This window comes from Macaca mulatta, chromosome 13 (assembly GCF_049350105.2).
Source record: "Macaca mulatta isolate MMU2019108-1 chromosome 13, T2T-MMU8v2.0, whole genome shotgun sequence".
Lineage (NCBI taxonomy): Eukaryota > Metazoa > Chordata > Mammalia > Primates > Cercopithecidae > Macaca > Macaca mulatta.
This window is the reverse complement of record NC_133418.1, coordinates 72,690,701-72,717,835: the sequence shown is the minus strand read 5'-3', so window position 1 is coordinate 72,717,835 and position 27,135 is coordinate 72,690,701. Positions and strand designations below refer to the sequence as shown.

Below are 27,135 nucleotides of genomic sequence, written 5' to 3'. Positions count from 1 at the left end.
AAATGTCTTGGCCTAATAAGGGAACTGAGCAGGTGGGAATAACTAAAAAGGAGTGCATTAAAGAATGTTGTCCAAGTTGGAACCAGAATTAGGGAGTTTTAAGAGATTTAGAAACTTGGCCATCAATACCTACAACAGTTATGGAGGCAAGGGAAACAGGCCTTTGAAAAGAAGGTAATGTGGTGTGGGTAGCCTCCATATTGATTAAGAAGGGGATGGACTTACCTTCTACTGTGAGAGTTAGCTAGAGCATCTGTGTGATGGTCCTGTAGGCTTCCGAGGCAATTGGGCAGTGTCAGTCTTCAGCTGCTAAGCTGAGAAGATTTGGGAAGGAGTCAGTCAGAGAGCCTTGGGTTAGAGTTCGAGGGTCTCTGGAAGTGGCTGCCAGGTGAGTTGAACAGTCCGATTTTCAGTGTGGTCTCACACAGATGGGACACGGCTTAGAAGGAATCTTGGACTGTGGACATTCCTTGGCCTAGTGGCCAGATTTCTGGCACTTATAGCAAGCTCCTGGGGGAGGAGGTTCTGGAGGAACCTCTGGTAGCTTCAGTTCAGACATTTGGAGTTCTTGTCCCCTGGAGATGTGGCTGGGGTTTCTCTCACAGTGGAGGCAAGGAATTGCAACTCACAAATGTATTGCTATTCGGCTGCCTCTACTTTAAGGGGTCACGACATGGAGATAAGGGGTCAGGAGGTTCTTGCCCTCCAGAAAAGTGGGAAAGGGGTTGGGAGGTTCTTGCCCCCTAGAAAAGTGGAGAAAGGGTAGAGACAGGAAGAGAAGGGGTTAGGGGGTTCTTGCCCCCCAGAAAAGCGGTACTTGCCGCTAAGGGTGAAGGACCAAGGCAGGTGTCCTTGCGTGGTCAGACACCTCTGAAATGTGGGTGAATAATCAGGCAGGTGTCCCTGCGTGGTCAGACACCTCTGAATTGTGGGTGAATAATCAGGCAGGTGTCCCTGCGTGATTAAACACCAAGGGAAGACTGTCTTTCTGAGTCTGACTGGTGCCGCCGTTTGGGGTCTACAGATAAAACGCATCTCCTTTGTCTCTACCAGAAAAGGAAAGGAACTGAAATTAAGAGAAGGGAGAGATTGAAGTGTGACACCAAGATTGAAAGGGGAAAGAGGTTGAGGGATAGGGAGAGAGGTTGGAGAAGAGATTTAAAAAGAGGCCGCCTACCAGATTTAAAATTGGTGAGATGTTCCTTGGGCTGGTGGGTCTGAGGACCCGAGGTCATAGGTGGATCTTTCTCATGGAGCAAAGAGCAGGAGGACAGGGGATTGATCTCTCAAGGGAGGTCCCCTGATCCGAGTCATGGCACCAAAATGTCATGCGCGTCTGTGTAAAGAGACCACCAAACAGGCTTTGTGTGAGCAATAAAGCTTTTTAATTACCTGGGTGCAGGTGGGCTGAATCCGAAAAGAGAGTCAGCAAAGGGAGATAGAAGTGGGGCCGTTTTATAGGATTTGGGTAGGTAAAGGAAAATTGTAGTAAAGGGCGTTGTTCTCTGGAGGGCAGGGGTGGGGGGTCACAAGGTGCTCAGTGGGGGAATTTTTGAGCCAGGATGAGTCAGGAAAAGGAGTTTCACAAGGTAGTCTCATCAGTTAAGGCAGAAACAGGCCATTTTCACTTCTTTTGTGGTGGAATGTCATCAGTGAAGGTAGGAACCGGCCATCTGGATGTGTACCTGCAGGTCACAGGATATGATGGCTTAGCTTTGACTCAGAGACCTGACAAAAATGTAAATGATTGATCTTTGATTTCTTGCTCATTTAGTAAATAGCCCTGATAATTTAGGTCACTTAATCTTTTTCTCTACTCTTAATTGTTCTTATCTACCACACAACAGATTCAAGGTTTTTTGAATTGCATTCTACTCATACCTAGGTTTTGTTTTTGTTTTTGTTTTTGCTTTTTTAAATTGAGACAGAGTCTCACTCTGTCACCCAGGCTGGAGTGCAGAGGCGTGATCTCAGTTCACTGTAACCTCTGCCGCTGAGGTTCAAGTGATTCTTCTGCCTCAAACTCCCAACATACCTAAGTATTTTGCTGAATTGCTCTGGGTGCTGAGCTGAGCAAAGTTAATAAAATAAAACTGAATGTGGATTTAACCACTTTTTCCATCTTCATTAGTTTTGTAGTTTTAGTCCTGCTTGTTAATCTTATTCAAAGGAGAATGTAAGGTCTAGTAATAAATATAAAGTGCAAGATTCATTTTAGCATTCAACTTCATTATATCAGGTTTTTTTCTTATAATACAGAATACAATTTTGGCATAGAAATCATATGGAATATACAGTTACTTAATCAATCAGTCATTTGTAATACATTTTCTTTTCACTCTCCATGCTTTCCTGAATACTGGCCTCAAATCCATTATTCCTTAGTATGTGACATCTTCACGAGTTTCACTCACGTCCATGTGAAAAGACCACCAAACAGGCTTTGTGTAACCAACAAGGCTATTTATTTCACCTGGGTGCAGGTGGGCTGAGTCAGAAAAGAGAGTCAGAGAAGGGAGATAGAGGTGGGTTGCTTTATAGGATTTAGGTAGGTAAAGGAAAATTACACTCAAAGTGGGTGTGGTTCTCTGGCAGGCAGGGGTAGGGGTCACAAGGTGCTCAGTGTGGGAGCTTCTGAGCCAGAAGAAGGAATTTCACAAGGTAATGTCATCAGTTAAGGCAGGAACAGGCCATTTTCACTTCTTTTGTGATTCTTCAGTTACTTCAGGCCATCTGGATGTATGCCTGCCAGTCACAGGGGATATGATGGCTTAGCTTGGGCTCAGAGGCCTAACAGGGAGATACCATGATTGTTTTCAGATTTTACTGAATGTAGTACTTGTCTCAATAAGAAGGCCTTTAAGGTTGAATACTGTGTCTGCATTTTTATGGTGTTCAATATACGAACCATACAAACCATACAAAGTAGAAGTTTGAGATTAATCACTGAATCAAAAAATATAATGAAGAAAAGCCATGAATTCATGTCCATTGGCTACATGAGTCAGTATGAAGCAAGAATTAATTCTCTCCTGATCTAAAACTTGAGCTGAGAATTATGTGTAAAACATGCACTGTGGGAAAATATTGTGCGGACTCCTTTGCCTCTGGATTATTATTTATTATTTTTATATTAGTAGTAGTGCAAACTAATTATTGCCTTTATATTCTAAAAGACCAGGGTATGAGAAATAGAATTTATTCATTCTAATTATGCATATTAAAGCTGATGAGATTACCAAAATATATTCAAGAGATACAGTAGGTGTTCCTCAATAGCTGAAAAGTTTAATATTTCATTTTTGAGAAAGCTTAAGATTACGGAAAAGCTCTTCTTCTCAGAATGTTGTTAATTGCAGTTGTGGTGCAAATGTTTTATTTCCCCTGTGTCCATCAACTTTGCAATGTAGCCTCACAGTCCATTACAACTGGATCAAGTTGACTTGGCCCACCGCTTGACACTGGACTATACAATATGACTTGACTATACAGTGAAACTATACCATTCTCCAATGGTGTGTTAGATTGTGCACTGGGTTTTGCTCTCTTGTATCTCTGTCATCACCATGAAATCATGCCCAGACTAATCTACTGAAAGATGAGAGACATGTGTAGCATAGCCAAATTATCAAAGTAGCCCTAGCCAAAACCAGTGTAAATCAGCAAACATTCAGCTGTTTTAAGTGAGCCTGCAACATAAGACCAAGGCTAAAGAAAAAGGGAGTGAGCAAAATTAGATCAGAAAACCTGACTAGCTGATTATAGCCTATATTGTCAACATGGGGACTAGTGGTTTAAGTAAATGCTGAATATGCTAAGCCACGGAATTTGAGTAATAGCTAACATGGGAATAAAAGTCCTAGTGTTTACTTACAAATCTAGACACAAAGTGAGATGTGTTTCCCAACACTACATCTTTTTATCTTAGGAAGTAATTATAATATTTGTTGTAAAATTTAAAGTAATATTATGATTTAAAACATAAAATCAGTCTTGTATTGAAATAAAAGGTATTTAATTTAATAAAAAGCATTTTTTGTATTGATCCTAAAAGGCAATTTCAGTTTTAAATGAAAAGAGCATTTTTAAAAGAGCATTTTTTTGTATTGATCCTAAAGGCAATTTCATTTTTAAGGGAAAATTACTGCACTACAATGAGAATAAAGCAAAAAGGGGTCCTAGAATTTTATTCCTGACATGAATTATTCATGTCAGGAAGATGATGGTCAAGAAAGCTCCAAGTCCTCATTTCCTCATGTACACATAAAATTAAAAACTACAGATGACTAAAATAATTTTATAGGTGCTCTGGAAACCAGTCAAATACCTACAGCAATCAAGGAAATACCCAATCAAGAAAAAGCCATATTCAAAATGGTAGGAAATTTCATGATGCTTCTACCTATCCTTGTTCCACCATTCCCCAGTGTGCAAGGTATAATACAGTGGAAACAGCCTAATATCCAGTTCTCTCTGTCAGGATGGAAGAAACAGTGAAACTTGATTGAAATGTTCCGGCCTGTCTGTGGGTTGCCCTATTGACTGGTTTCTCTCTCACCTAACCTGGGGGCTCAGACAGTGAATGAGGGCATCATCTGAATCTCAGGCTGGAAACTGCAAAAAGCCGTGATGCTCACTGAGGCGCATGAGAACTGCAGGAAAACTTCAGACCTGCAGCTATCTGGTAGTAAGACATTATAGGTAGAGGGATACAACAGAGTATCTAAGATCCTTAGAAGAGATTGGGATGAGATTTTTGGGGGGGATTAAGACATTTAAAAGCAGTGAGGGAAATAAAAATGAAATCATAGATACATACATAAAGCACATGCACAGGCCCAGACAGGACCCAGGCCCCAAAGACCCAGTAAAATTTTAAGCATTTACCCCAAGCTGATCTTCAGACTCAGGGACCTGAAGAATTACTGAAGGTCTTCTATGCTACTCTACGAAGACTAGGAGAGGTAGCTATTTTTTTTAAATGGTCAGTTTTCAACAAAAGACCACAGTACAAACAAAGAGGGAAATACAGCCTATTCAAAGGAACAAAATAAATCTCCATTAAAAGCCTTAGAAGAAACACCACCATAATACTTACTAGAAAAAGAATTTTAAAAAACTGTCTTAAATATGTTCAAACAACTAAAGGAAAATACCGACAAAGATCTAAAGAAAATCAAGCAAAAAATATATGTAGCAAATAATAATATCAATAAATATGTGGAAATCATAAAAAGAAGAGCCTAACAGAAATTTGAGAGCTAAAAAAATAGAAAAAAATCACTAGCAGGACTCAACGACAGAAATAGGCAAAAGAAATAATCAACAAATTTGGAGGTAGGTCATTTTAAAACTATAAATATGAAGAACAAAAGAAAACTTATTAAGAAAATAATAAAGCCCAAGGGGCTTATAGAATATCATCAAGTGTACCAAATTTATATTAGGTGAGTGCAAAGACATTTGCAGTTTTTATATTATTGGAGTCCAAAGAAAAGAAGAGAGAAAGGGAACGAAAGAACATTTGAAGAAATAATCGCTGAAAACATCCGGAATTTGACATAAGAGATGGATATACAAATTCAAGAAAATAAACTTCAAAATAGATGCAAGGAAAATCATACTGAGTAACATAAACAAACTGTTGAAAGAGAAACCCAGAGAATCTTGAAAGAAAAAAGAGAAAATGATGGGTTACTTACAAGGGATATTCAATAAGCCTGTCAGCAGATTTCTCAGCAGAAACAGGCCAGAGACAAATGTGATGATGCATTTAAAGTACTGAAAGAATAAAAAGAAATTCAGCTGAGAATTCTATTGTTGACAAAGCTGTCCTTCAAAACTTAGGGGGAATTTAAGAAATTCAAAGATAAACAAAAGCTGAGGGAGTTTATTACTAACTAGCCTTTCCCTACAAGAAATATAAAAGTGATTTTTTCAAGTTTAGATAAGAGGGAAAGGGCCAAGACAGTAACTCCAAGACATGTGAAAGCATAAAGTTTTTCAACAAAGTTAAATACACAGGCAGGTATTAAAGTCCTACTGCAATTTTGGTTTGTAACTTAACTTTTTGCTTTTTTACAAGATTCAAAAAGCTAATTCATCAAAAATGATTACATATCTATGTTGATCGATACACAATTTATAAATATGCAATTAATGACATCAATAAACTTGGTAAAGGGATAGAGCTGGGAGGAAATAGAGATTTGGCTGTAATTGAGTTGACATCAATTTAAAATCGGTGATCAGAATTTTAGGATGTTACACGCAATCCCCATGGTAACTACAAAGAAGAATATATAAAGTATACACAAAGAGAAATAAGAGGCAAATAAAAATATTTCACTACAGTAAATCAATACAAAGGAAGGCAATAGGGAGGACATGTGGGACAAAATGACTGTAAGACATACAGAAAACAAAGAACATAATGGCAAAAGCATCTAGTTCCATATGACTAGTTACTTTAAATGAAAATGGGTTTAGTGTCCAAATGAAATGTCATAGATTGGCAAAATAAATAAAAGGATCCAACTCTATTTTGTTTACAAGAGATTTACTTAGATGTGAGAACATAGCTGTAAAGTGAAAGAATGAAAGAGGTATTTCATACAAATAGTAGCCAAGGTAGAGCACGAGTAGATGTTGTAATATAACACAAAAGAGACTCTAAGTCAAAAACTTCTACAAGAGACAAAGAAGAACAGTATTAAGTGTTAATTCCTTAAAGTGCTAATTCATCAAGAAAATATTAGAATCATAAACATATAGGCACTAATTATCAGAGATCCAAAATATATTAAACAGCATTGATAAAACTGAGCAAAATAGATAGTTTTACAAAAATAGTAGGAAACTTTAATACTTCATTTTCAATGATGGATAGAATAACCAGACAGAACATCAGTGAGAGAAAATAGAACCTTAACAATACTGCAGACCAATAGGAACTGACAGAAATATATAGTATACTCCACTCAACAAAAGAATTTATGTTTTTCTCAAGTGTTTGTGGAACATTCTCTAGGATAGATAATATATTAGGCAGCCAGGTGCCATGGCTCATGCTTGTAATCTCAGCACTTTGGGAGACTGAGGCCGGTGGGTCACCTGAGGTCAGGAGTTCCAGAGTAGCCTGGCCAACATGGCAAAACCCTGTCTCTACTAAAAATACAAAAATTATTTAGGTGTGGTAGCAGGCATCTGTAATCCCAGCTACTTGGGAGGCTGAGGCAGGAGAATTGCTTGAACCCAGAAGGTAGAGGTTGCAGTGAATATATGAATGGATTTATCCATTCCATATATGAATGGATTTATCCATTCCTTATATGAATGGATTTCTATTAAAAATAAATATTTTCCTCTCAAAGAGACCTGTCAAAAGAAATCTGAAGCTTTTTCAGATAAGTGGGACATTTCTTTCTTGCAGAAACAATTCCAGAACACTTAAGAATTTGAAAGACTAGATATGCAATATTCTCCTGTGTGTTCGTGTGTTTGTGTGTGTGTGTGTGCGAGTCTGCCTTGCTGTTTGTCTCTCTACATGTGTATGTGTGTGGCTTTGTGCTTTGCTTTTAGAATTTAAACCACTGAATATGTGAGTGTTTATGTTCACGGACAACCATTCAGTTTCTTAAAAACATGGTCAGGGATCTTAATAATCACATTCTTTTTTATGGTTTTACTCTTTTTTTTTTCTAAAATATTGTCTTAAGTGTCCATGGAGAGAAAAGGATTCCAGAAATGTATCTTGAGCCAAATACTCACATTAACCACTTTCTTTACTTCATGTAGCAGTTATTGCTGCAATAGGGCTGAATGACTCTCTGAAGTACCAGAACATCAGAAGGAGAAACTGTGGCTGGGTTCCATGGCTCATGCTTGTAATCCCAACACTTTGAGGGGCTAAGGTGGGAGGATTGCTTGCCAGGAGGTCAGGACCATCCTGGGCAACATTAACTGGGTGTGGGGGTGCAGTCCTTCAGTCCTACCTACTCTACTCGAGGGGCTGAAGTTGGAAGATTACTTGAACCCAGGAGTTAGAATCTCACCACTCCTCTCCAGCCTGGGTGGCGGAGAAGACCCTGTCTCTCACGCACACACAAAAAATTAATTAATTAATTAATTAAGGAGGAGCAGCCGAAAATGTAATTTAGCCTGAAACAGTAGACCCTAAATGTCTAATACACATACACATAAAGTCCTCATAGGAAATACTTTTCTATGCTAGATAAACAAGATTAAATAAAAATTATCTGTTTATCATCTAATTTATCTCCAAAATGATGTAAGATACTGTGTAAAAATATATAATCTATATCCAAATTACTTATTTATATGTCTTTGAAGAAAGTAAGAAAAACTTACTATAAGAGAAATATATTAAGGCAAGATTTAGACAAATGCATAGAACATTTAGATATAAACTAAGATATAAATAAATATTTTCTAGAGTTTAGAGTACAGACCTGGAAGTATGTATATATTGTTGAGTTATAGAATGCAAGAAGAAACAGGTTTCTGCACAAATATTAAGGACTTTGGTCTTCATCCTAAAAGCAAGATGACAACATTGATAAAATTAGCAGAAAAATGAGATATATGATTAGACACAAGTTTAAAAAGCTACTCTGCACATGACCTGAGTAAAAATTAAAGATAAAAAAGGTCAAAATGAAGAAATAATTGAAAAGAAGCCAGTAGAGCCCACTACTTACCGCAGAAAAGCACTGCAAATTTGTATTTGTTGAATGGGATTGGGGGAAAGTGAATCATGAAGGTTAGACTACAACTTTTTGGCTTGACACATACACACACACACAAGAGAGAATACAACTAGTTAGTTAAATACTAAGTGGGAAAACAATTAAATGTATGTTTCTGTTACTGAGAAAGCTAAACAATAGGGTATTTTTTTTTTCCTTTTTGTCCTTCTGTAGACTCTCCAGCAGTTTTGTCCCTTTTGCTAGAAAACAAAATGTCTTGATACAGTGTCTACTAACTGTGCATGCCTCCCCACTCGCCCCCACCTCTGCCTAACTCTTTCCTTCTTGCAGAGTCCCAGGAGCAGGTAAATTAAAGCAGAGTCTTCTGACTGCGAAATTAAAAGTAGTAATAATGAGGCTGGGTAAGCTGTAGTGTATTATTTGTCTGAAAGAATGACACTCCCATCAGAAAATGATCTTCAGTTCTATTCAAAAAACTTAGCTGTAGTGAGAAATCAAATTAACAGCTTTGTGGATGCTTTGCCACTGGGAGAGCATACATTAATAAAAAGCAGAAAGGTTTGACATTTAAATATGGATTTTATATCTGAAGTCCTTGTTTCCCTTCATGGCTGCAGTTTCATACCTGGTCCATAAAGCCCATACCAGTGATTATGTACCTTAAACACTACACATCACATTACTATTAGTGCACTTTCCAAGAGCTTGTATGTAACTTTGTCTGCAATGAAGTTACCTTAATATAAGCATTAGCATATCTACATACAATACCAAGATTTGGGGCAAAAAATGTATAAAGTTAAAGAAAATGCATATCAACAACAACAAAAGCTTCCAAATAACAAGTGATTGATTCTTTTCTAAGCTTCCAAATAACAAGTGATAGAGCTTTTCCCAACAATTGGAAAAGGGATGTTAGTAAAGCTTGGATTGACTAGAAATGAACATCTGTCACTACATTGCAATGGTCAGTAATCTCTCATGCTTTTAGTTGAGCCTTCAGGGAACAGAAATTATCCTTTTAAATTAACAAATAATAATTTCACATATTCATGGGGTACATATGATGTTTTGACACATGTAAAGTATAGTCATCAGATAGGACAGAAATGATCTTTAATCAGTATCACATGTTAAAATGTAAGCCCATGGCCTTTTTCAGTAAACAAGTAAAATATTTCCAGTTGCTCAGAAATCTACTTTTGCAAATCCTTTTCTTTAGCACTTGTTCTTAATTTATCATGCCACTTGCACATCTCATATACTTGGTTCACACTCATATTATCTGTATTAGAGTTTTGTAGTTTAAGAGAATCTTTGTGTGCTTATAGTGACTTGATTCCTGACAAAAACTCTATAGAAGTAGTACATAAATGATAAAGTTCTGATGCTTTTGTGATCAATTTTCTTCAATTTTATCAACTGTTGAATTTTGCCTCATACTGAACTCACACTTTTTTTGTGTGTGCATGCATGTTTTAGCTGTGACTGTGGCTAAACAATAGAAACACTTAAGGAAGGGGACTAATAGTTAAAATGAAAATTTAAAAAATATTGCATTGGTGGTAAATAATTTTTCACATTTGTCAGTGCTTAAAAAACTGCACACTGAAAATAGAAACTTTTACTGAAAGTCAATTACACATCAATTAAAAATAAGTAAACAAAAAAAGCAGATTTTTTAGTAGATTTTGAGCCAAATGGCCAATTTCTCATTCAAAATATTTTTCACCATAAATATGTATGTGTGTGTTAATTGTATGTGTCTCTGTCAACTCTGAAAATAACAATTACCCTCCAGATAAGTAACTTGACAATATATGGAAAGTTTTTATGGAGTCTCAATGTGTTACCACATACTCCTTTTCTAACAGGTCCCAGTGGATTTGATAACTGCTTATTTGTTCAAGGTGTGTACAATTGGCTGTCTGTACTTGGATGTAGAAAGCATTTGTAGATTCAAATAATTAAGTCAAAAATATTTAAGAAAAAATACGATAAGACAACAATAAAATAATACAAATAAAAATACAGTATATCAATGTTTTACATAGCGTTTACATTTTATTAGCTATGATAAGTAATCTAGAGATGACTCAAATTGTATGCAAGAGGGTGCATAAGTTATATGCAAATACTACACCATTTTATACAAGAAACGTGAACATCTGTGGGTTTTAGTATCTGCATTGGTCCTGAAATCAATCCCCTGCTAATACCGAGGGACGACTGCATTTTCAACTATGAAATCTCGATTGTAGTTCTCCTCTTTTTACACCAAACAATCCACAAATAAACAATTGCTCTTCTTAAGCTTTTATCTCCCTCACAACTGCAAGCTCCTTGAGGAAAGAATCTGAATTTCATTGCTATTTTTCTAGGGTTTAACACCAGGCTTGTGAATAATGCTTAATATATGTTTGATAAATAGCTTTATGCACAAATGAAAGACAAGGGTATGGAATTATGGAGACTATTATAAATCTCATAATTTTTCTTCTTTTGCATTACTGTCAATTTGTACTTGTAAACTATTTTTTATATAAAGTGACATCTTAATTGTTAGTGTAGCATAATTTTTGAAAGGAAGTGCCTTAGAATTACATACAACTGAGTTTTTATTCTAGATCTGCTTAAAGGTATGTGGGTATTTAGTGTCTATAAACATTGGTTTCCCCACCTAGAAATAATTATTGTCATAAAAGTAAATGCACTAATAAAATGAATCTCCTAAGTAAATGTTATAATAAAAATGAATCTCCTAAGCACACTGCCAGGCACTTGGCAAATGCTTGATTCAAGAAAGACATTGTTATTTCTCCCATGAAATCCACTAAAAAACATATTTCTATACAACTAAAGTTTTATGAAAATAGAATGTAGTATATTTTTCCCTTCACATTTTTTTTTCTATAGTGGCTTAATTTTCATTCAAAATTTTTACACAGACGTTAATAGTCACATAAAGAAGAGTTATCAGCAATCTGGTGTTTGACATATAGATATCTTAATGATAGTGAATATCTGCCATTTATTTCAATTGCTACATGTTTATAATTAAATACAGTTTGAACTAGATTTTCAACCCTCAAAATGGTATTAATTGCTAATCATTTCATTCATTTGTTTAGATAGAATCAATTCTTGAAAAGTGCAATTGAAATTCAAGGAGCAGATAGATCCTTATCTATTAAAGAAAAGTGGACCATGCTTCTTTGTTATCTCAGTTACCATAAGAGTAAAATATTCCTAGCAAGATGTCTGCCTTTGGAGGAGGCAAATGAAGCATGTGAGAAGGAGAGCATCTGGGTAAAAGGTACAGAGCTTGTGACACTTTATGTGAATATGGAAATTAGACCTTTAGCTTTATATCAAGCATTTAATATTCTCATACAACTCCCAATTTCTCATTATGAGAAAGAAGAAATTCAGAATCCAGAGCATTGGTTCTTAATATTGGAAGCATTTTACAATTATTTAGGAAACTTTAAAAACTACTTTTGTATGTCCTGTCTCTAGAGCTTCTGATTTAATTCACATGAGGTGTGGCCTGGGCACTGGGCTTGTTACAAGCTCCTTGAGTGATTCTTAAATGCATTAAAGTTTGAGAACCACTGACCTAAAGAAAAGGGAATGAGGCCGAGTTCAAGTAAATACTACAAAGCTTCTTCCCCAGTACCAGTTTGGAATAAGAAAAGCAGTAAAATATGGTGATTGCCATGTGAGTAGCTGACTTTAGTTTACATAGTATGTTTCTTGATGATGTAACTTGACAACTTTCATCAACAAAGTTGTGACATATTGTCTAAAAAGCTTATTTAGCTCACTCAGACTTTTCCTTTTCTAAATTAGCCTATTCCAAAACATATTAGTCTCCAGTGTGACTATAATTTGGGCAATTTAAAGAACAATGTTTTCTGTCATAAGTAGTGGACACCAGAGGGGAAATTATGATATTCGAATTATAACTTCATCTCTACAATAAGACAGTATAGCTAATCTTTCACCTTTAAAACATTGTAATATTCTTGACAACATACTAAACAGTATAGTGTGAAGTGGATCTACTTATTTCTTCCCTGATGTCAGAAAAAATTGTCTATTTTAGAAGTGATATTCATGGTAAAAATTCCAAATATATGGGAATCATTACAATTCTTGTTCTCCACACCTCTGATTTCTGTATTAAAGTCCATTAAAAAGCACGAAGGTGATGTATAGTGTGCCCTCAAAGCTTTCAGAGTGAATAATATCCAGCTTTTCTGGTGCTTAACACACTGCCTGGTGATAATGGTAATGATGAATTTCTATGCAGACTCCCTGAGATATTAGGAAAATGGTTTCCCTTAACTCGCATTAGATGCTCAAGTTTTACATCAGTTGGCTGTCTTTGAGAAATACCCCTTAAGAGCCAGAAATATTACTTCGCTTAGACAACTGTAGGTATTTTGCAAACAACACACCATGACTGGGAATTACAAATATAAAGTAAAATAAATAAATGTGCTCCTTGTAGGTCTGGGCTTCATGTTAGGCAGAGAAATACTAACATGGTTTAAACTAGAGCTGTATCTCAATTTTATGAGCACCTGATTTTGTAGCCACAGTAAAGTGTTTGAGAGATTTATATCCACATTACTTAAAAAAATTTTCCATACTCTCAGCTTGCCAATAAAAGAGTCTTTATTTGAGAAGTTCAGACTAAAGTTGGGATGGATAAAACAGGTAGAATAATGCCAACATAAAGAACAACAAAATAATTGCAATGTGTTCAATATATCTAACAACTAGTAGCTCAATTTTGTTATTTTACTCGGAGAGGTATAAAACACACAAAGATCCTTTATGGTCACCCATTTTGTAATCTATGTCATTTCCCTTCATCTCTGCTGAAATGACCTTAGTGGATTCTTAACATTTTCACATACAAAATACTACCATAAGGACGTCATTCTTCCTGCCTCTTCATTCACATTCATCTTGTATGCTACTGCTAGAGTTTAAATCATATACATTATTCATCTCATCTATTTATTAAACATACTTTTATTAAACATTGTTTAAGTTCCATACACTATATGAAATATATAGAATATAATGGTGGGAAATAAATGACAGTTTTTCTGCCTTCAATGTCTTTATAGTCTCAACATAAAAAATTGGTTAAAAAAAAAAAGTACTACAAACTTAATTTCAGAACTCCGTTACTGCTCATAGACCCATTGATTTTAATATTGCCCAGTTACAGGTTTCAATTAGAAAATATGAAAACTAATACTGTTTCCAATAGGATTAACGAGAGCAGTAAGAAGATAATTTTTGGAAAGTATCTGGCACACTGGAGTGCTCTAAAGCTGGCATTTGACTTTGATGTAAGTTTTCAAGTACTCCTATTTTCTACTGGATAAAGTCATATAAGAGCATGTCAGCAATACATTTTTCACACAGTACTTTTATCATTTCCCTATAAATGCCTTCAATTTAATCTGATTGGTCTAATGTCCATCATCTTAAATATACTTGTACATGTTTTCATTTTTAGTTTTGTTTATCTTCCCAAACTACAACTGTTTCCATCTTCTGTGAGATTCTTCTCCATAACTTGATGTAAACTATGTTCTTTCTTTGACCTGAAAGTCTGTGTAACTACTTTTCTGTACCTGTTCCTTCTCAAATCATATACTTTGATAATGTCATGATGAATCCTGCTACACTATCCAAATACTAACCTTTTCTAGAGCAGAAGCAAGCACCTCTCTGCACCTCTTTTACTAGTGTATGTATGGAAGGAATTACAAGGTATCTGTTGACTGACCCATTACACACAAAATAATGATTAAAATAAAATAGTGAACCCACTTTGTAACCTGATGTCATATGGTATAGAGTGAAGAAAAATGTACTAGTTTGCACAATAAAAAATGCATTGAAGTTGAAATGAATGGTCTGGGTCTAGAGACCTATGTCTATTTTTAATAACATGACATTGTCTAGATGTTTGCCCCTCCAAATCTCATGTTGTAATGTAATCCTCAATGCTGTAGGTGGGGCATGGAGGGAGGTGTTTAGGTCATTAGAGTGAATCACTCATGAATGACATAGTGCTGTCCTCATGATACAGAGTGAGTTCTCATGAGATCTAGTTGTTTAAGAGTGTGTGGCACCTCCCCACTCTCTCTCTCGCTCCTGCTTTTGCCATGTAACATGCTGGCTCCCTGTGGCCTTCTAACATGATTTTAAGTTTCCTGAGGCCTCATCAGAAGCAGATGCCAGCACCATGCTACTTATAAAGCCTGCGGAACTATGAGCCAATTAAACCTTTTTTTCTTTATAATATACCCAGCCTCAGGTATTTCTTTATAGTAATAAAATGGCCTAACACAGAATATTGGTACTGAGGGGTGTGGCATTGCTATAAAGATACCTGAAAATGTGGAAGTGGCTTTGGTAGTGGGTAATGGGAAGAGGTTTGAAGAGTTTGGAGGGCTCAGAAGAAGACAGGAAGATAAGGGAACGTTTGGAACTTCTTAGAGACTTGTTAAATGGTTGTGACCAAAATGCTTATAGAAATATGGACAGTGAAGGCCAGGCTGATGAGGTCTCAGATGGAAATAAAGTTACTGGAAACTAGGGTGAAGACACCCATGTTACACTTTAGCAAAGAGCTTGGCACATTGTGTTTATGCTCTAGGGATCTATGAAGTTTGAATTTAAGAATGATGTCCTACAGTATCTGGTGGAAGAAATTTCTAAACAATGTGTTCAAGATATGGCTTGGCTGCATCTAACAGTCTATAACCAAATACAGGAGTAAATAAATGACCTAAATTTGGAACTTCTATTTGAAAGGTAAGCAATAACAGTTTGGAAAATTTGCAGCCTGGCCCTATGGTAGAGTAAAAAAAATCTAAACAGGCTGTGGAGCAACCACTTGTTAAAGAGATTAATATGACTAAAAGTGCTAATATCCAAGACAATAACAAAAAGGCCTCAAAGATATTTCAGAAATCTGCTAGGTTGTCCCTCTCATCACAGGTCCAGAGGCCTAGGAGGAAAGAATGGTTTCAAGGTCTAGGTCCAGGGCACCAATGACCTGTGCCACCTTGGGAGGATGCTCCCCACATCTTGACTGCTACAGCTACAGCTGTGGCTCAAAGTCCTCAGGTACAGCTCAGGCTGACACTCTGGAGGGCACACCCATAAGGCTTAGTGGCTTTCATGTGATATTAAGTCTGCAGGTGCACAGAATGCAAAAATGAAGGAGGCTTGGTGGCTTCGACTTAGATTTCAGAGGATGTGTGAGATAGCCTGGGTACTCAGGCAGACTACTGCTGCAGGAGTGGAGCCCTCACAGATAATCTCTACTAAGGCAATGACTCGAGAAAACATGGGTTGGCATACCCACACAGAGTGCCCACTGGGGCACTGCCTAGTGGAATTGTGAGGAGGCTGCTGCCAGAACCCAGAATGGTACATATACCAGCAGCTTGTACCCTGCACCTCGGAAAGCCACAGACACTTAATTCTAACCTGTGAGGACAGCTGTGGGAGCTACAGCCTACAAAGCCACAGGGGCTGAGCTGTCCAAGACCTTGGGAGCCCACCCCTTGCAGCAATGTGCTCTAGATGTGGGCATGGAGTCAAAAGAGATTGTTATGGAGCTTTAACATTTAGTAATATTCCTGCTAGGTTTCAAATGTGCATGGAGCCTATTTCCCCTTGCTTTTGGCCAACTGCTTCCTTTTGGAATGGTAATGTTTATGCAAGGCCTGAACTACCATTGTATCTTGGGAGTACATAACTTATTTTAATTTTGCAGCCTCATAGGTAAAAGGAAGTGTGTCTCAGGTGCAAATTAGGATCTTAGACTTGATGCTGGAATAGGTTAAGACTTTTGGGGACTATTGGCAGAGGATGATTATATTTTTCAATGTGAAGAGGACATAATATTTGGGGGCCAGCAGTGGAATAATATAGTTCGCATGTTTTTCTTCTGTCCAAATCTCATGTTGAAATGTAATTCCCAATGGTGGAGGTGGGACCTGGAAGGAGATGGGTCATGTGGGCAGACTACTCCTGAATTTCTTGGTGCTGTCCTTATGATAGTGAGTGAGTTCTTGTGAGATCTGGTTGTTTAAAAGTGTGTGGTACCTCCGCACTCTTTCTCTCTTACTCCTCCTCTTGTCATTCTGGCTTTCTGTGGCCTTCTGCCATGATTGTATGCTTCCTGAGGCCTCATCAGAAGCAGAGGCCAGCACCATGTTTCCTGTATAGCCTTCAGAACCATGAGCCAATTAAAACTTTTTTTCTTTAAAATTTTGCAGTCTCGGGTGTTTATAGCAATGCAAGAATGGCCTAATACAAAAAACAACAAAGAAATGTAAAATAATGCATAGCTGAAGAGAAGGGATCATTAATGATGCTTTGGAGAAGATAATCATATTGTATGTTCCTTTCTTGGAACATCTGTATACCTGCTACAATACAGTGATATGCATATGTTTCATATGGACATGCCAAACTTCTTAATGACAAAGGACTTGTTTTCTTTTTCCCTTATGTCTTTTATTCTCTTTCCCCTTCTCTCAACAACATACACTCTTCCTTTCTCTCTTCCTGTTATATAGTAAAGTCTTTGGCATGTGGCAGTTGCTCAATCGGCTCAAGAATTAAGTAGCTAATGGTTGCGGAGTGCATGAAAAGAATGAAATTTTTCTTTTTTGTTCTTCTTTTTTTTTTTTTTTTTTGACAGTCTCACTCTGTCACCCAGGCTGGAGTGCAGTGGCCTGATCTTGGCTCACTGCAACCTCCATCTCTTGAGTTCAAGCGATTCTGGTGCCTCAGTCCCCCAAGTAGCTGGGACTACAGCCATGGTGATGCCAGGCTTTTTTGTATTTTTAGTAGAGACTGGGTTTCATTATGTTGGCCAGGCTGGTCTTGAACTCCTGACCTAAGTGATTCTCCTGCCTCAACCTCCCAAAATGCTGGGATTACAGGCGTGAGCCAGCATGCCCAGCCAAATCTTTCTAGATTGAAACATTCAAACCCAAACCACTGTTAATCTGATCCTTATTACAAATGTTAATGTCAAGCTAAGAAGTTTGCCTGAAACTCATGTGTAGGGGTTATTTTCAGTAGAGATATTGGACTTTTAAATTTTTTTCTCAAGAAATTCCAGAATAACTTTCCTCATGTCTTCTTAACTTGCTTGTTAACAAGCTGCAATGCTCGTCATTATATATAACAGATTATTTGGGATGTCTTACTTTTACTCACCTTATTTGACTTCTCATTTTGAAGTCTTCTAAAACTAAAAAGAATCCTGTGCTATCTGTAAAATGAGACATGAAAAGTGCTCCTTCAGTTCAAGCATCAAATCCCATGCTCTCTCTATAGCCAGTAAACTGCTAAGTTCACTAACCCCATCAATATGTTAAGCATTTACAGGTCTGTTAAATATTTAGGGACAAAAATATTTGTTGTGTTATTTTAAAAGTAGTTGTAGAAGTAGCCACAGGTCTTCTAAGCTTGCCTCTTCCAGTGTGATACCACCTCCTCCAAGCCAGAGATAGGGCTACATGATCTGTAGTATTCTCAATGGCGTTGGATCCAAGGTAGAGCCTCCATCCCACAATTGGGACAGAAGAAGAAAGCATTAACTTCTTTGCTGCATTTGCCTGGAATTTAATCTTACCAATAAATTGCTGATGACACTATGAGAAATGCTGGCACCTTGATCACAGTAGTAGAAAGCCCTCCTACTGAGAGCTGGAGGGAGAGAAAACTCCGTGTTCTTGGCCACACCAGATTGGAGTACAGTTTCTGTATTGCTGAGTTGGGAGCACAAAGAAAGTAGGTCTCAATTTACATACTACAGATTTTCACTGTTCTTATCAAGTTTTAGTTGATTTTCTTGTATGGATGTTTCTTCATCTGCTGCGTGTGCATAAGACCATTTCCAGAGACTTTAAAATGTTTGTTTTTGCTGTTTATTCATTGGAAAGTATGTCCATGGAGCTCCTCATGCTCTCATGCTGGAAGTGAAAGCCTTGAATCTAAATATGAAAAGTAACAATTATGGATGGTTATTTTAAAAACTATTTTCTATAGAAATTACTGTAATCATAGGGCAATAAAATTGATTGAATCTCAGCATGATACTTTATGTGAAGAATAAGATTAATTCCTACTATGAAATGAAAAAAAGATGCTGAGATTTTAAACATCTGAGCTGCATTTTTAATAATTTCTCATTCTAAATCAATGTCTTTTACCATTCATAAAAGCAATTAAAATTTTTCACTTTACTAAAATAAGTTACCACATTATTTCCAAAATTTAAAAAAAAAAAAGAAACATTTTTAAGTTTACAATGTAAATTATAAGTCAATTCATCTTTTAAGACTGGTTTGTCAAGGAGTTCCAAGCAAGGAAATTTCTTGAAAAATAAGAGAAAAGAGCATTCTATATACTTCATGGCCTGGAGAAAGTTAACTACTTTGATTGGTTCCTGAACAATTTAAGAAACACAAAATCATACAAACGATGTTACTTTACATGATCTAATATAATTTTCACATTTTTAAAGATGAGAATACTGTTTTCAAATATGTGAAATTGTTGGTTGTTATATACAAATCTATAAACATGTTATTAACAGAATGTTAATATGTTAATATAAAAATGTTCTTCATTAGCAGAATGAAGGACAAAAAACAAATAATAAAGGGCACATATGAAAAACCCATGGATAACATTATACTCAACAGTGGAAAACTGAAAGTTTTTCCCTCAAGGCCTGGAAGAAGACAAGGATTCCCACTTTTCACCATTTCTATTCAGTATAGTACCAAAAGTTTAACCAAAGAAATTAGACAAGAGAAAGAAAGAAAAAGGCATCTATATTAGAAAAAAGTTTTTTTGTCTATATTAGCTGATGACATAATCACCCTAAAGATTCCATCAGAAAATAGTAAGAACTAATAAGCAAATTAAGTAAAATTTCAGTATATAAATTCATAGAAAAATCGGTAGCATTTCCATACACTATCAGTGAACTATCTAAAAATGAAATCTAGAAAAAAATCTCATTTACAATAGACAAAAACTAAAAATAAATTTTAAATGGAAGTAAAATATACACTGAAGTTTATAAAATATTGACAAAGGATATTGAAGAAGTCACAATTAGAGAGATCGCCTATGTTCATGATTTAGAATATTGCTTAAATTTTCATACTACCCAAAGCAATTCCTATTAAAATTCTAATTTGCTTAGAACCACAAAAGACTCCAAATATCCAAAGCAATCTTGAGAAAGAAGAATAAACTGAAGGCATCACACTATATGATTTTGAAATAATCATAAATTTATAATAACCAACACAGCATGGTACAGTCATAAAGACTGACAAGTAGACCAGTGGAACAGAATGGAGAACCCAGAAATAAATTCATATATTTATAATCAGTTAGTTTTTGACAAGATGCCAAGGACACACAATGTGGAAGACACAGTTTTTCAAACAAATGGTGTTGAGAAAACTGGACATCCTCATCCAAAATAATAAAATTAGACTCTTGTCTCACACAATATACAAAAATCAACTCAGAATGGATTAAGACTCAATCATAAAACCTAAAACTGTAAAACTGCTAATAGAAAATAAAGAAAAATCTTCATTATATTGATCTGGGCAATCACTTTTTGTCTATGACCCAAAAAGCACAAGCAACATAGACAAACAGAAAAGACAAATGTGATTATATGAAATAAGAAGCTTCTGCACAGAAAAAGATACAATCAACAGAGTGAAGAGACAAGCTACAGAATGAGAGAAAATATTTTTGAACCATACATCTGATAAGGACTTAATATAAATTATGTGAGAAGCTCAAACAACTCAACAGCAAGAAAACAAATAAACCAATTAAAAAATAGGCAAAGGACCTGAACAGACATTTTTCAAAAGAAGGCATACAAATGACCAACAGGTAGATTTAAAAATTCTCAATATCACCAATCATCAGAGAAATGAAAATAAAAACCACAATGAGATACCTTAAACTTGTTATAATGGCTGTTATCAAAAAGACAAAAGATAAGTGTTCACAAGGATTGGAGAAAAGGGAATATTGGCATCCTGTTGGCATGTATGTAAATTAGTGCAGCCATTATGGAAAACAGTATGGCAACTCCTCAAAAATTTAAAATAGAACTACTATATGATTCAAGCAACTCCACTACTTGGTACATATGCAAAGGAAATAAAACCTGTATATTGAGGAGCTATCTACATTCCCATGTTTATTCGGGCATTATTCACTATAGTCAATGTAATAATTGATCAATAGATGAATAAATAAGAAAATGCAATATATATATATAATGGAATACTGTTCAGCTTTAAAACAAAAGTACATCCCGTGATTTGTAACATGGATCAACCTGGAGAAAATAAAGTGAATAAGCCAGGCACGGAAAGACAAATACCATGTGATCTCACTTTTATGTGGAATCTAAAAAACTGAAAGTAACAGAAGCAGAGAGTAGAATGTTGGTTACCAAAGGTGGGCAGATGAGGTAGTGTGTGGGTGGAGGAGATGTTGATCAAAGAACACAAAATTTCAGTTAGATAGGAGGTATAAGTTCAAGAGATCTACTGTACAACTTGATGAGTATAGTTAATAACATTGTATTATATTCTTGAAAATGAGTTAAAAAATAGATTTTAAGTGTTCTTGCTACAAAAATGATACATATGAGGCACTATAAATGTTAATTAGCTTGATGTAGCCATTCTGCAATATGTATATATTTGAAGGCATCATGTTGGACATGAGAAATACAAACAATTTTTCTTCATCAATTAAAAAATAATCAACTAAGAATCATGCATCTTGTCAAATTGCATATAAAATGACACACAGTAGTCAAGTCCAAACTCCCAGTTCTGAGATAGCAGTCTTGCTGTCATGTGTTCTCATCATTCTTATTTCATATGTCAATTAAACACTCTTTCTTACCCATTTACTCATATTACATAAGTACAGCAGATCTTTACTATTTCTTTACATAGCTTTTTAAAAAATTGTTTGAGTGGCATAATGTATTTGTCAGCTCTGGCTGTCTTAACAAAGTACCATAGACTCTGTGGCTTAAACAACAGAATGAATTTTCTTACAGTTCTGTACACTGGGTGTCTATGATCAAGGTGTCAGCATAAATGATTTAAGGCGAGACCTCTCTTCCTGGCTTGCAGATAGCCATCTTAACAAGTTAGTTAAGATGCAAGTATATACAAGTAACCATAACTGTTAGTCACAGGTCGAAGTTTTTTTAAATCTACGAAGGCTATTTTATTATTTCTAAATAGATCTGATATATGAATTTATTGTGGACAGCTTTGTATAGGAGACCAAAGGATTGTTTTATCTTTAATATTTTAAAAAAATATTTGGCCAGGTGTGGTGGCTCACGCCTGTGATCCCAGCATTTTGGGAGGCCGAGGCAGGTGGATCACCTGAGGTCAGGAGTTCTAGACCAGCCTGGCCAACATGGTGAAACCTGTCTCTGCTAAAAATACGAAATTATCCGGGCAGGCACCTGTAATCCCAGCTACTCGGGACGCTAAGCAGGAGTATCACTTGAATCCAGGAGGCAGAAGTTGCAGTGAGCCAAGACTGCGCCACTGCACTCCAGACTGAGTGACAAAAAAATAATAATAATAATAATAAAATAAAGGAATCACCTTTGAAAACCCAAACTATTTCAGTCACAACCAAAGGGTAGGTCAAAGCTTAAAAGAGTTCAGGGATCTTCTTTTTCTTTTTTCTTTAAAAAAAAAAAATTGTTTATGAAGGACTTATGCAAGACTCAAAAAAAAATCATTTCATTATTGATTTAAATATCTTTAGAAAGAGGTAAAAGATAAAGCCAAATTGGTAAATTCCAACAATATAAAAGCCTCTGAAAGCAATTTCCAGATGTTTTAGTGTAAAAAAATCTGAATTTACTCATTAAATACTAACTCATTTCCATGATGTCTATGACAGTTAATAAAGTTTATAGATTGACTTATTTCCCAAATATGCAAAACCTGGTGCTTGAGTACATATAAAACATTATGAAAAATAAATTACAAAATAAGATAGTTGAGATAATTTTTTTGTTTTGTTGGGAGCTTGCAATAGAATGAGACATTTTACTGAGAAAGAGAAACAGAATAATGGGTTTCTATTGCAAAAGATCACAGAAACATATAAAATAATTTTGCATTTAAAAACTTTTATAGGGGATGTGTCAAGCATCAGGAGTATAGTGAGGCCCTATATAAATTGTCTTTTTTGGCCATGAATTAAGCTACTAAAGGATTGCATGGGTGACTAGTGAATAGAGAGCAGGATATCCATTCATATTATTCTTGTACAGATTTGAAGTAAATAGTGAGAATTTCCATTTCCAAAGGCTTAAAATAGAGAAAAAGGAAGGTGGTGAATTTGGGGATCACTAGATGATAAAATATTTAGAGTCTATCAGAAAATGCATAGCTATGACTGTACTCCAGGTTGCACATTGGGCTACATTTTACAAGACAGAGAATACAAAGTATTAGTAAGGATGAATAGCAACTGAAATTCTTGTATATTGAAACTGAAAGTGTAAGTAGGCATGATCACTTTTTAAAGCTATCAAATTATTTGTAAAAATGGAAGTACCAACACGATATGATCCATTCATTCCCCTTCTATATATATATTCAGTAGAAATGCCCACCAGTGTGTCTCAAACGGCATGCACAAAATGTTCACTGCAGTAGTACTCATGTATCCTTTTGAATTTTATAATTTTCCACCAATGAACTATATAGTTATACATGTATGTACATATATATACACACACTATAATTTATACATATGTATAAATATATACTTACATACACTACTATATATTGTATATAATATGTAACTATATATATATAAGATATATATATAAATTTATTTGCCCACTTTCAGTGAACATTTAGGTTATTTGGGTTTTTTTTGAAATTATAGTGAAAACTCAATGTTGGAATCTTGTTAGCATTCTGATTTTCATCTTTTCCCTCTTTTGTTTTGGTCCTTATGTGTTTCCTTTACTTTTTTATGAATAGAACTATGTTCTCTGAATGTTGTTGACCACACTTTACCCATTTTCCTAGGATTAATTATTACTTTGAGGAAATTTCAGAATATTCACTTTTAAGAGAAGTGGAAGATATTGCCTTGTTTGTAATTACAAGTATTCTTGAAAATCCAGTTGTTGACCATATATACCCATCGATTTTAACCTTAATTCTAACAAACACCTCAATTTTCACCCTTCTCCCCTTATTTGCTGAATGGCTATCTTGTCTTACCTGTCCTCATTTCCAGTCTCTGCAGTTTCCCAGTGATTCATTCCCTCTTAGTAAATGCAGGCACCACGTCTTAAACAGCCCTCTCTGTTTCCTCCATAGTATCTACCTAGTATAGTGTTTTGACTAGAGTACGACTTTCAAGACATCTTGATTGATTTTTAAATTTACACCAAAAAATCCATCTGAAACAAAACTATTTATATGATGTAAGGTTGTTAAGTGAATTGAATTTAGGTATTTTTAATATAAATAACATGTGAATTCACTCTGCTACTAGCTAGACACTGCATGACATATGAGAGCCATTTTCTCTTTAGATTAACCCTCTTTATTATAACACTACTTTCTATTCATAACCTACACTCTTTCTGACTGCTCTTGGAATTCCAGGGCACTCTCACTAGCTCCCTGTTAATTTAAACATTAACAAGGTCATCACGTAACTGAAGGGTACCAAATGGTTTTATTTATTTATGTATTTGTTTTATTTTTGATGCAGGCTCTGAGTCAGGAGGGGGCATGTGCATTTTGAGTTAAATTCAGAGACACTGGAAATACCAAAGAGATACTCACTGTTATTTTTCACAAATGCATTGGGCTGACAGGTTGTTTAATATCAACAGAATAATGTGCGCCCTGACATTTTCAAATTGTCTAGGAACTTTTAGAACTGAATACTTCATCATGCCTTTAGTTCTTCAGTGGTCTTTTCAGAAAACAATTCCTACCTGAAATAAGTGTATGACGTTAGATTTCCTTCTAAGAAGAGCACAAATAAATCTCCCTTTTTAAGAATGATTTCCAGGGTTCAAATCAGATAGAAATTTCAGGCAGGCCTGAATATACATTTATATTTATATCAATTTAACATTTATATGTATCAGATAATTGCTTTGATAAGATAAGAATGAAGGTTAACTAAATTTTGGAGGGTTGGAAACAAGCTTTATTTCCAACAACCACCTTACTTATTTGTAATGTTCAGTTTCACGAAAGCACATGCATCAAGTATACAGAACAGCTTTACTTTAGGAAACAAAATAAATGAGCTTTACTTAAGAAATGAGAGAACAATTTTTAAAGGAATGAATAGTATTTGGTTTGCTGTTTTATCAAAGTATAAATGTAATAAACAAATGCCACCTTACCATTGTACATGGTTAACGAAATTGAGTGTAACTAACACAAACACACACAATCATTTAAAAATAATTACTTGTTTTATTATATCTGTTATTTTCTCATGGCTTCATCCACAGCATCTGCAACAATTATAGGTCTAATATCATGCCAGTTCAGTTACATTGTATTAGCTGGACAGCTGTTTAAGGGTTTATGAAAATATTCATGCTGTCATCACAGCAGTAGCTGATATATTTAATTTTTATGATATGCAAAATTACCAAATACTCCCTGAAAATACGTATGGAACAATTAAACATTCTGGGCCATGGGTGCTGAAGAAAACATTAAGGATGAAAAAGGCAAAATAAAATATTAGGCTTTCATTCCCTAACTTCTGTCAAAAAAAAAAAAAAAAACCAGTCTTCATGGATCTTAACAGAGAAGTTCTATCATGATCATAAGGTCAAACATCGCATAGTGACCTGCCTTTAAAATGTAAGACACCCGACTGGACAAGTTTTCTGTACTTCTCTTCTCTGTAGTACTAACTTAGCACTTCACTCACACTGGCTTGGTTATCAGCCAGCTTTTCACTTGTAAAGGCTTGCTTCTCAATTTGCCTATGATTTCCGCTGTGATAGGCTTTTATCTTTTTGTAATCTCCACAGTACATAGAATGAGATCTTCAATGTCTTAATTTTAGTAACTATTTGTTGATTGATGTTTGTGTATAGTACGGGAAATACATGGTAGGTCCTCTGAGATAAATAAGAAAAAAAAAAATCTTTAGAATAAAAATACGGTCTCTGCAATATGGACCCAGAGTGTAATGGTCATTCTGGGAAATGAAGTCAATAAGACTCCACGAACAGAGTATCCCCAAAAGGAAACGATGGGCAATACTAGTGCATTGGGAGAGGGAGTAAGCTGCACGTAAGGAATTCTGAAACATTGGGACGAGTATTAATTATGATTCCTTATTCCACTCTTGGCTTCCTGAAAGAAAATGGTTTTATTTTTGAGTTGTCAAGAGTGTCCTCTATTATTAGTGCGGGTTGATATGATAAAATTAAAACAGAAAAATCCCATGACAACAATATTAACTGTTTAGGGCTAGATTGAAACAAAACAAAAATGTAAGCCTAAAATAATACAATTAAAAGCTCATATTCGCTTATTTCAGGTAATCGTGATATTGGCATTGCTTTGGATATTTGTTCCTGACTGCAAGATATGGGCAAATGTTTTCCATAAAGGGTAAGATAATAGATATTTTAGGCTTTTTCAACCACATGTTATCGCTATCACTTATTCCTGTCTTAAAAAAAGCAATTTAACAATGTAAAAATAATTCTTAGCTCAAGGGCCATAAAAATACTTCCAGGGTATACTATGCCAACACTTCCTTATTGCTGTTATAAACTACAGGATATAAATATTAAAGGTTTTAACAAATGCCTTTTACTCCTCTAAGTATATGCAGTAGCTGGCTTCCAAGATGGACCACAATGATCCTTGCCTTCAGATATGTACATTCTATTGTAGTCCTGTTACTGACAAAGCCAGACCGTGAAAAGATGGGGCCTTTCCCTGTTCAGTGTCATGAAGCCAATACATGAAACCAAAAGTGAGTGCCAAGCAATGCAGGATTTATTTAATGGCCATGAAATCGAGAGGCAGCTTGGCCGACAAATTGACTTCTCCACTCAAGTTTCTCTAGCAAAGGGGCTGGACATTAAAAGCAAGGGGAGAAATATTCATGTTTCTGGAAATGGGTAATAAACTTCCTGGAACCAGAATGCCACCTTCCTTTTTATCCCTTTATGGCTTCTTCCAGTCACTGTCATAGTGATTATCAACTGTCCTGTTCTGGTGGGAGTGTC

At 35.6% G+C, this 27,135-nt stretch overlaps 1 long non-coding RNA gene across 3 annotated transcripts in view; it reads right to left on the bottom strand.

The window, feature by feature from the left end:
* Positions 1–1,255: 1,255 nt before the first annotated feature.
* LOC144333606 (uncharacterized) overlaps positions 1,256–27,135 on the bottom strand; it is a 69,771-nt gene continuing 43,891 nt past the window's right edge. For 2 of the 3 annotated variants that reach the window (XR_013402492.1, XR_013402493.1), the window contains 4 exons: positions 18,424–18,784; positions 18,006–18,060; positions 8,472–8,555; positions 1,256–1,685 (listed from right to left, as the gene is read on the bottom strand). This is a non-coding gene — a long non-coding RNA (uncharacterized LOC144333606). Of the gene's footprint in view, positions 1,686–5,702; positions 5,782–8,471; positions 8,556–18,005; positions 18,061–18,423; positions 18,785–27,135 lie in introns of all 3 variants that reach the window. The other variant, XR_013402494.1, reaches the window with a different exon arrangement.